Source organism: Centruroides sculpturatus, unplaced genomic scaffold, assembly GCF_000671375.1.
Source record: "Centruroides sculpturatus isolate CEXI.00-Female unplaced genomic scaffold, Cexi_2.0 scaffold805, whole genome shotgun sequence".
Taxonomy (NCBI): Eukaryota; Metazoa; Arthropoda; class Arachnida; order Scorpiones; family Buthidae; genus Centruroides; species Centruroides sculpturatus.
This window is the reverse complement of record NW_019385299.1, coordinates 68,933-78,804: the sequence shown is the minus strand read 5'-3', so window position 1 is coordinate 78,804 and position 9,872 is coordinate 68,933. Positions and strand designations below refer to the sequence as shown.

Sequence of the window (9,872 nt, the reverse complement as noted above, 5' to 3'; positions counted from 1 at the left end):
CTAATGGCATTTGGCATCTCACCCGGATACTTGGAATGAGATGCCTAAAATGCCTGACAGTGAAAAATTTGTCATCGCAAACACAGTAAACAATTTTTTTAAAATAAACTACAAACTTTTATTTGAAAAACATACTCCAGAATATGATATTTTCATTAGAGGGCTCCTAAACCCAAATTAGCGCTGTAATTTCCTTCATAAGAAAATGTTAGGCATCTTCCCCTGAATCACTATACATAACTTTATTTATTTTCTCAAACATATTTATGTAGCTAAAATTAGTTTTAACTAATGTTAAAAGTTAAAACTAGTTTTATCTAAAATCAAAACATGTACAGCAGCAAATTAACTAGACAAAACTCGTTTTGTCTAGTTAAAACTAAAATTTACTGTAGTCAAAAATGAATTTGAGTTAAAACTAGTTTTGACTGAAATTCATTGAGTTAAAACGGGTTTTAACAAATACATTTAGTATGAACTAGTTTCAACTAGACAAAACGGGTTATAACAAAGACATTCAGTATTAACTAGTTTCAACTAGTTAAAACGCGTTCTAACTAAAAACGGGTTTTGACTGTAACATATATATATATATAGATATTCCTTGGTTGCAGCATCGTTTTCGTCTATTGGATGTTTACAATATTTTGAGATCTTATTTTGCATATCATACTTTCCGTCATACATTAATTTGAAACCATTACCCGGAGGACCTTCTTTTACTTCATCGTAATAATGACCAAAAGGAAACCAAGCCATTTAATCTTAATTTTAAATGTTTTCGAATAGTCTAAAATGTTTTGGAATAGTCGAGGACCGTTATGTGTGAGATAACAGAAAACAGTGGAAAATGAAAAGTGAATAGTGAAGTATGAAAAGTAAAAATATAGAAAACAGTAAGAAAAAATTTTTCCGGTCTCGAATCATATTTCAAAGGCAAGATGGCGCGGAGAAATAAAACCACGGAAGAAAGAGAAGTACATCTAATATTGCTACGAAAAAATTATCGACGAAACAGAAATAATCAGACAGAAGAGCAACTTGAAAATTATAGGGAAACCAAGGTTGTGGAGTCGCGTAAAAATCTACCGACTCCGACTCCGATCAGGGGCGAACTTGTTACCGAAAGAGGACAGGAAATTCTGATGTCATCACGTGACCTCAGAATAAAAGGTTTAATATAAGTAGGAAAATTCGCGCGAGTGTGTGTGTTGGCGTCCAATTTGCTTAATTTCTTTATTTTCTGTTCTGAGATATTAAACAATATCTCAGAATGGGTAAAGTTTAATAAACGAATTGTAGCACTGTAGCTTGCGTATAAGGGGCATTAATGCTATTAAATTTTGGTTCTTAATTAAAGGTCGACGAGGTGAAGACATAAAAGTGGTCGTGTTTCATATCTCTTAATGAATATTTTACTCGTTATTTAAAACTCTTCTTTATCCTCAAAGTAAGCTTTTTTGTCATTTTATAATAGTACAGTAAAACCCGTTAAGATGTTCTCGCCTAAGATGCTAGAATGTATATGGTAACACGATTTAGTTCAACCACTTTGACGCTTAATAACTAATTCTTGTGTTAAACCATCCGACTCCGATTCCGACCACTCTGACCACAGAAATTATTAGGCTTCAAACAGGGTGAACAAAATCATGTCCCCCCACACACAGTCTAACATCCACACATATAGAAAAAACCTCAAATCTTTTGTATATCTCGAAATTTCGAGGTGTCCCGAGTCGAAAAATGTAAAAATTTGGGAGGGGTGATTTTTTAACCGAGCGCTATACTTTTCCTCTGTTATATATAACAGCCGGAGAAGTAAAAATTATCGAATACATATTTATATATTTTTTAGAGGAGTCTTATAGCTTTAGAATAAAAAGTTTCTACGTTCTATCTTTATTAGAACTCTATTTATTAACTTTTTCGAGGGATTCGGGAGGTCGCCAAACGTGTAGATTTGCAAAAGAAACTTGGAGGGTCAAATTTGACTCGATTCCAATACTTTTCCGTTTTATATACATAACAAGTTTGAAAGTAAAAAGGAGTCTGAGTCGGCTGATTTTTTGACTACTACGACTCCGGCTAAAACACCAAAACTCCACGACTCCGACTCCGACTCCACAGCGCTGAGGGAAACACGTCGAATCAGAGAAAAAGTATGTAGAGGAAAAGAAACAGTCTTTTATATATATGTATATAAACTATATTTTATATAAATGTACGAACAAATAAAAAGCCAGCGAAGCGGATTCTTGCAGCTAGTTAATTATAAAGTTAAAAATTTTTAAACTTTACTTGAAAATCTTAGCGATATTTCTACTTTAATAGATTCCAAAAATCCAAGATCTGTACGTTTTTAAACTCGGGATCTTGAAACGGCTAGAAATACAAAAATTCGTTTTTTTATGTATGTACGGTGTTTATATTTGTGTATGTATAAGTTTGTGTGTAGAAAGCATGATTTTTTCACCCTTTTTAAAGCTTAATAACGGCCATGTCTTCTGTAAAATTTTCTAATCTTTTGTAGGACAGTTGATGTACAAGGGAATTGATGCTATAAAATTTTATTGGTGAAAGCTCCAACGGGTGAAGAGAGAAAGAGCTCGTGTCATATCTCGAGTAGGGTCGGACTTGATGACGATTTTATTCGTTATTAGCATTTACAATTTCTTTTATAAAATGCGACCTTATCCTCTAAATTCACCTTTTTGCCGTTTAACAATAATTAAAAAATATATATAAAGTTTTTAAATAAAATATCGTAAGAGATGGCGCCACCAACTGTTTCCGGAAAAGTGAAGCAATTCGTTGCTGAATTCTTTAGTATATTTATTATGGAACGTATGAATTTGTTTTCTTTAGAAACACCGAAAAATTCCATTGATCAATTATTGTAATTTCTTTTTTGCAGTAAAAAGAATAAATAGCAAAATTTAAAACGTAATTGTTTGGTAAAATATTTATGCAAAGCAAGCAATTTGATCGTTATCATTGTAATAAATTACGATAAATTATATTTTATGATAAACATCGTTCGTTGCGTTATAGGGTAAGTTGAGTATTTCCATAGAAATTTGAGCATTATCAGTACAAAAAACTTACAGTAAACGAGAATAATAATTAAATTATATCTTTTCTTTTTTAGTTGGGTTTTCCCAATAATAAACGAGGGAAGAAAACGAGTTTTAAAGGAAGAAGATTTATACAAATGTTCAAAATATCATACTTTAGAGTATCTTGGCGATCTGCTTCAGAAGTAAGTTAGTTATTATTTCGTAGTGGACATCGATATTTTAGTTACTGCTACCTAATTCTTTGAAATTTATTTATTATTTGGATAAGTCTAATCAAATTACATAGAACAAGTGAAGGTTGTTATGTATATTAGTCATTATTAGTTGTGTACTAAATGTATGTAGCATAGTACTTAACAATAAAAAATTATTGAAAAATTTATACTATTTATTTGATTTACAGCAAAAGTTTTACTGGACTGAAAACTGCAGAATTATTTACATTTTTTAGATTCCGTTTAAATTTCTTTACTTCAAATTTTTAATAGACAAAGTGATCTAAAAAATACATTATTTCACTTTTTTTGTACTTATAAATAGGTGAATGATTAATTACATTCATTGTATTTAGTGCTCTAAAATACATAAACTAGGAGAATTAGTCGATGTGTCTGGTAAAGCACTTTATAAATTATAACGCAGCTACAATGTTAAACACGTAAAAAGAGTTTCAATAAAAACAATTTAATATTAACAGTTGTATGACGTATATAAGTACAGTTTTGTAACATTTTATGTACTGTACAGTACGTTTTGATATAAGAATATTGTTCACTTACAATTCGCATTGTTTAGAATTTTAACGAAACCATTTGAAACAATTGGTTCTAATGTAGTGTAAACCATATTATCAGCAGCCACTATTTATTTGCACTGCTGCCGAAGTAAAATGCAACATCATGTAGGCCTCTAGATATTGCAAGTGTTGCATGTTTACTTGCAAATAGTGTATTTATGACAAAAGTACTTTTGATTATACAGAATAAGGTCTTCAGTTATTACTTATTTACTGAATAATATAGTTTAAAAATATTCAATTTAATCACAATTTTTATAACTAATGGATCGAAATTACAAAAAGATATGAAAAATTCCCTAATTTTTTAACTTTTTCAATCTGAAGAACAACCTCTGTGAATTTTTGAGTTTTGTACGCATAATTTCCGAATAAAAAAATGCTCACATCTCTGAGGTTGCACTTGGCTAAACTCCTAAGGAAAATTTAAAAGACTATCTCTTAGACGTAACACGTGTTTCAAACGTGGAACAAACTTGTTTCTTGTTCCCAGCAAGAAAATTTTATTTTTGCATAGATTCATGTGCCGATACATAAAGCATCTGTGTTAAAAAGATTGGAAAGGATTAAATTGAAAAATGATGTAAAAATTTTTCACATTAATTCATAAAAACATTGCAAGTAAACATCTGAATTACTTTTGTACATTTACGTGAAATATGTTTTTTTGTGTAAGAAATGTGAATAATTTTTAATTTTAATGCAGAATTACAGTTATTTTATAAAGATTTTGCAAAAATGATATTTATAAGTAAAGACCGGTAGAAGACATAAATTGAACATTTAAAACGTATATAAAATTATTAGTAAAATCAATTTGCCAGGAACAAAACTGGCCTGGTCTAGAGCCGTTTAAATTGATAGATTTTGAGTATTTCTTGTTACTTTCCCACTTGTTAGATATAACGGAGGTAAAAGACAGCGATCTCAGTTTGAACAAGACTTTTGTGAAGTGTTTCGGGCTTTACGGTAAAAAACTTGAAAAAAGAGAGGTTCATCACTACCTGTCTAACACGGACAACTTTTCAAATAATAAAAGTAGACAGTAATAATTAGTCGTCGTTGACCATCCTCTCTTCCGGGAAGAGGGAAACGTCTACTTTCGATCGAATTAACTTCATCATGCAGCAACCCATTTTGTCTGTGCAACAGTGGTTTTATTTCATTCGAAAAGCAAAATTACATAAAAAAAAGATACCACCGAGCACAAATTACGTTTTACCAGGTTTTCGAGGGTGCCAAGTTTAAATGTTTGGTTATTTTTCAAGCGAACCATGATTGATTTGGAGATTACCATTTAATATTTTGGTATGAAAGGTATAGTACGTTGAAGTTGACATTAGAAAAAAACATTAACACGTCATAGTTGCAATTTCATTGGTCAAGTATGTCCCCAGAAATTAAAAATCGAATTATGAATATTTACAAAAAAGTTTTTAATTTTTCGAGTCTATTTTTAATCCTTTTAACACACCACCGAAGTAACTGTATATTGGCTTGGATAAACTTCCACAGAACACAGCAGAATAAAAGGTCGGCGTTTCGATCATTTTTAACTATGCTCCGACGAACCGTATAAACTGTTTAATTTGTAGAAACACATGCTAATCTTCGTCAATTTCTTCAAATCTTTACTTTTCTGAATTCTTCAATCTCTACTTTTTCAGTCTGTCATATATGGTGGGGAATGTCTAGTATTGTATAATCGACAGTGCTGTAGGTAGTAAAATAAATTTTAATATCATGCAAACTACTAATATATAGTTTATTGACATCATTTCACTGTTCAAGTTTATTGGAAAAGAATTTGAAAAAAAAAATGTTGACCTATAATTTTTTAATGTCGTCTATTTGTTGTCAGTCCTACCTTAGACTCCAGAACGTAGTAAGATAAATAAACGTTGAGACGAGGTGTGGAAAGCGTAGAAACAAGAAGCTTCGATTAATTATATAAGTACTTGGGGTTTGCACTGCGAGTACATTATTTCAATTAAAGCGTTTTTTTAGAGTTATTTAGATGACGGGCACCACTCTATTGTTAACAAGTAACGTATGATTTAAAAGATCGGGACTACTAATTAAAGGTGAAGAGTATATTGTGAGAATACGGGCGAAGGTAGATCCTTCTATTCGGGTTGGCCCCTTGAGCAAAAAGATCCAAAAATGTAGGTTGAAGTGGTTTGTTCATGTAGAGCGAAGAAGTGACAATTATGTTGGAAAGAAGATCGGAAAGTGGTGGTAAACGGAAAGAAAAAAACAGGAGAACAAAAGATGCATTGGAAAGATAAGGTGGAATAAGACTTGAACCACAAGTGACTTAGAGAAGAAGCCCTTGATAGGGAGAAATGGAAAAAAGTATTAGAGAAGGAAATGCTGACTTCATATAAAAATGGGGAAATGCGAAGATAAAGAAAAAGAGAGAAGTTGTCTAATGGGGAGTGCAGTGGGTAAATCGATAGGGTTCGTTATTCAAGAAAATGACAGGTAGTCAGGCTTATAAACGAATACAACAGGAGTTTATTATAAATAAAATCTAGAGTATACATAAGAAATACGTAATGCACGACGGAATATGGAGAAAAACTATATAAAGCGGCACGACTAACCTACTACGTATTTCGCACCTAGGGCTTACCGGTACTGGCTATTAATTTCTTTCTATCTAAACTATGTAGCTCGAGAGTTTACAATTCTCTAAATATTTTACGTCTGGTAAATAATCGATTGGTAGACTTTTCGGAGTCTCGGGTTTATCGGTCTTCATATGGAGGTGGCGAGTTGTATTGGCTTTTTCACCAAATTTAATGCTGTCTCATTATATATTTATGCGATAACTTCACTTCATGAGCTACATAAAACGTTTGTAAATTGTTTGAGTGGTAAAAATATAAACGATAAATTTTTTATTACTTACTTGAAATAATGACTTTCAACAACTAACCAAATTAACCTTTTAACTAATTATATTTTGCATAATATATTACAGTAAAGCGTCGATTATCCGAAAATCAATTATTCGAAAGAATTCCAGTTGGCAAATTTAAATTTTCGCCAGAGTTGTGGCGCTGCAATCTTTGGCTATGTCTTGGGCTACTCAAATATTTTACGTTTTTGATACTAAATTACTTCTGAAGTATAATTTTTTATTGTTTTTATATTTTTCAATATATTTATTTTATTTGTACAAAATAAAGAAATAATTTTTAACGATACAATAGTCTTTGTTAGGTTTAACATCGACGAAAATTCAACGCGAAGCGACACGCAACGGAGAAAAATTTCAACATGGGATAAGTTAATATATTTTTTCGTACATAATCGGTTATCTGAAACATCGATTTTTTTTCCCGAACAACCCCAGTCACCAATTGATTCGGATAATCGACGCCCTACTGTATATTAAACGAAAAATTAAACACACGTCGAATACAGAGCTCATCGCGTGTTTGATAAACAAAATAATTGTAATAAAATATGTTTAATTTATCCCAAGAATCTATAAATCCTTATTACCATATACTGTATGCTTCACAATATCGTTCACACGAGAAGATTTGCGGCTTTATCTTTTATAAACGGAACATTAAATTCAAATATAATACAAAATTTGTGTACATTGCTGTGTTATAACGTAAAATGACATTATGAATAAATTAGGGGTTTTGTTTTATAAGTGTGTCTTGACAAAACAACATATTAATTTTTATATTACAAAATGTTTATTATTAATCAGAAAAAGTAATATAACATACCAGAAAAATATACGAGAGAAAACACCAACAATATCGAATGGGTTACTTTTCTCCTTCCTCCCTATTCTCATTTACACTTTTCTACACACTGCATATGTAGTATTACTCATCAATCCTACACATCTATTAAATAACATTTATTACAATATTTATTTTCAAGTGTAAAGGTTTATCTGCGTTCAGAAAACCTTGAAGTTTTATGAAGATTTTATATGAACATAAAGTTAAAATTTTCTGCTGCGCTATGTCAAATACGATATTTCGTTACGAAATAATTATTATATTGTAATTATAAAATAGCAAAAACGCTGAATTTTAAAGGGTAAGATAGGTTTTTATCAAAAATTAGTAAATGCTATTAAGCAGAGAAAATTATGATTAAATTTGACCCGACTCGAGACACGACACGAGTTCTTTCTGTCTTTCCACCTCGTTGTCGTTTATTTACCAAAATTTAACATCGATGTCTCTTACATACAAGCTACCGTGTTAAATTTCGTTCCTTGATCATTACCTCATCCCGAAATATTAAACGAAATAGACGGTTTAAGTTTACTTTTAAGATATAAGTGACATAGACCGATTGGTTATTAGATACTGGAATAAAAATAATTCAAAATCAAACGAATTCTGGAACATTTAGGCTAATTTTATTTTTACTTATTACCGCAATGCAAATTTTTGCTGGAATACATATTTACCATTAGAATTATATTTCCGATTAAGATTTCCTGATGGAATTCATAAACAAAACTTATATTAAATTAAAGTCATTTACTGCTCTTTAATACTTGAAAATTCACTTCATTTCTTAAATTAACCATTGTAAATTTAGCTAAAATATTATCTCCTATACTTTCTGATTACTGTCAGTAATGTTTGTCACAGTTTAACTCACAAATGTTTAGATATTATTAATTTTATGTTTTACATGATGTGCGGAAATACTAAGTTAATGTTTAAGAACTTGACTTAATATTTCTAAGAAAAGAATTAAATAAAAAACGTAACACCGGATCTGTAAAAGATGGATATACATTGAAGACAATCCACTGTTTTATAGTTTTGTTTGTTCGACCCTTACTTTAGCGTAATATTTCTCTTTGGCAATTTTGTATAATTCATTCATTGAAGTTACTCCCGTCTTCTTTACCAAATTATAAAATATACCATTTACGTTCTTCAGTAATGCATACGGCGAGTCAAATTCTTGTAGTTTTCCTGTATCTAGTACCTAAAATTTTAAAATATGTAATTAAGAAAGCATTTATTTATATATTACTAAAAAGAAGAATCTTACCAGCACTCTATCCGAATCGATGATTGTGTTTAATCTGTGGGCTATTGTCAACACAGTACAAGATTTAAATCTTTCTCGAATTATTTTCTGTAGACAGGAATCGGTCCTTAATAGGAAAATAAATAAATAAATAAAATTCGTAATTTATTTTCGTCCGATGGTTCTTTTCATTTAATAGTTTAAATAACAAAATTCGCCCAAATCAAAATTGTAAAATATCGTCACCAATGGGATGCTTTCCAAAATCTACATTTTCCAGCGCTTACTACTTCGTGGATATAAAGCCGAAACACCCCAAGAAGGTTAGATGGTTTCAAAAAGACGTTCATATGTCACCAATTCCTATTTTAGAAAAATTTTATATCTTTTAATTGGAAAATTTGTTTTTTTTAAAAGGACTTTTTAGCGTTTTGGCGGCTAGTAGCCTAAAAAGATAGGTCGGTCGCCAGGATTGTTNTTCGGATAATCGACGCCCTACTGTATATTAAACGAAAAATTAAACACACGTCGAATACAGAGCTCATCGCGTGTTTGATAAACAAAATAATTGTAATAAAATATGTTTAATTTATCCCAAGAATCTATAAATCCTTATTACCATATACTGTATGCTTCACAATATCGTTCACACGAGAAGATTTGCGGCTTTATCTTTTATAAACGGAACATTAAATTCAAATATAATACAAAATTTGTGTACATTGCTGTGTTATAACGTAAAATGACATTATGAATAAATTAGGGGTTTTGTTTTATAAGTGTGTCTTGACAAAACAACATATTAATTTTTATATTACAAAATGTTTATTATTAATCAGAAAAAGTAATATAACATACCAGAAAAATATACGAGAGAAAACACCAACAATATCGAATGGGTTACTTTTCTCCTTCCTCCCTATTCTCATTTACACTTTTCTACACACTGCATATGTAGTATTACT

General features: G+C 30.6%; 1 long non-coding RNA gene across 1 annotated transcript; it reads right to left on the bottom strand.

Moving 5' to 3' along the window:
- Window positions 1–8,259: 8,259 nt before the first annotated feature.
- Window positions 8,260–9,037, bottom strand: LOC111637349. The gene is made up of 2 exons (XR_002758676.1): window positions 8,929–9,037; window positions 8,260–8,862 (listed from the first exon to the last, which is right to left on the bottom strand). It is a non-coding gene; the product is annotated as an uncharacterized LOC111637349 (long non-coding RNA).
- Between the last annotated feature and the right edge of the window lie 835 nt (window positions 9,038–9,872).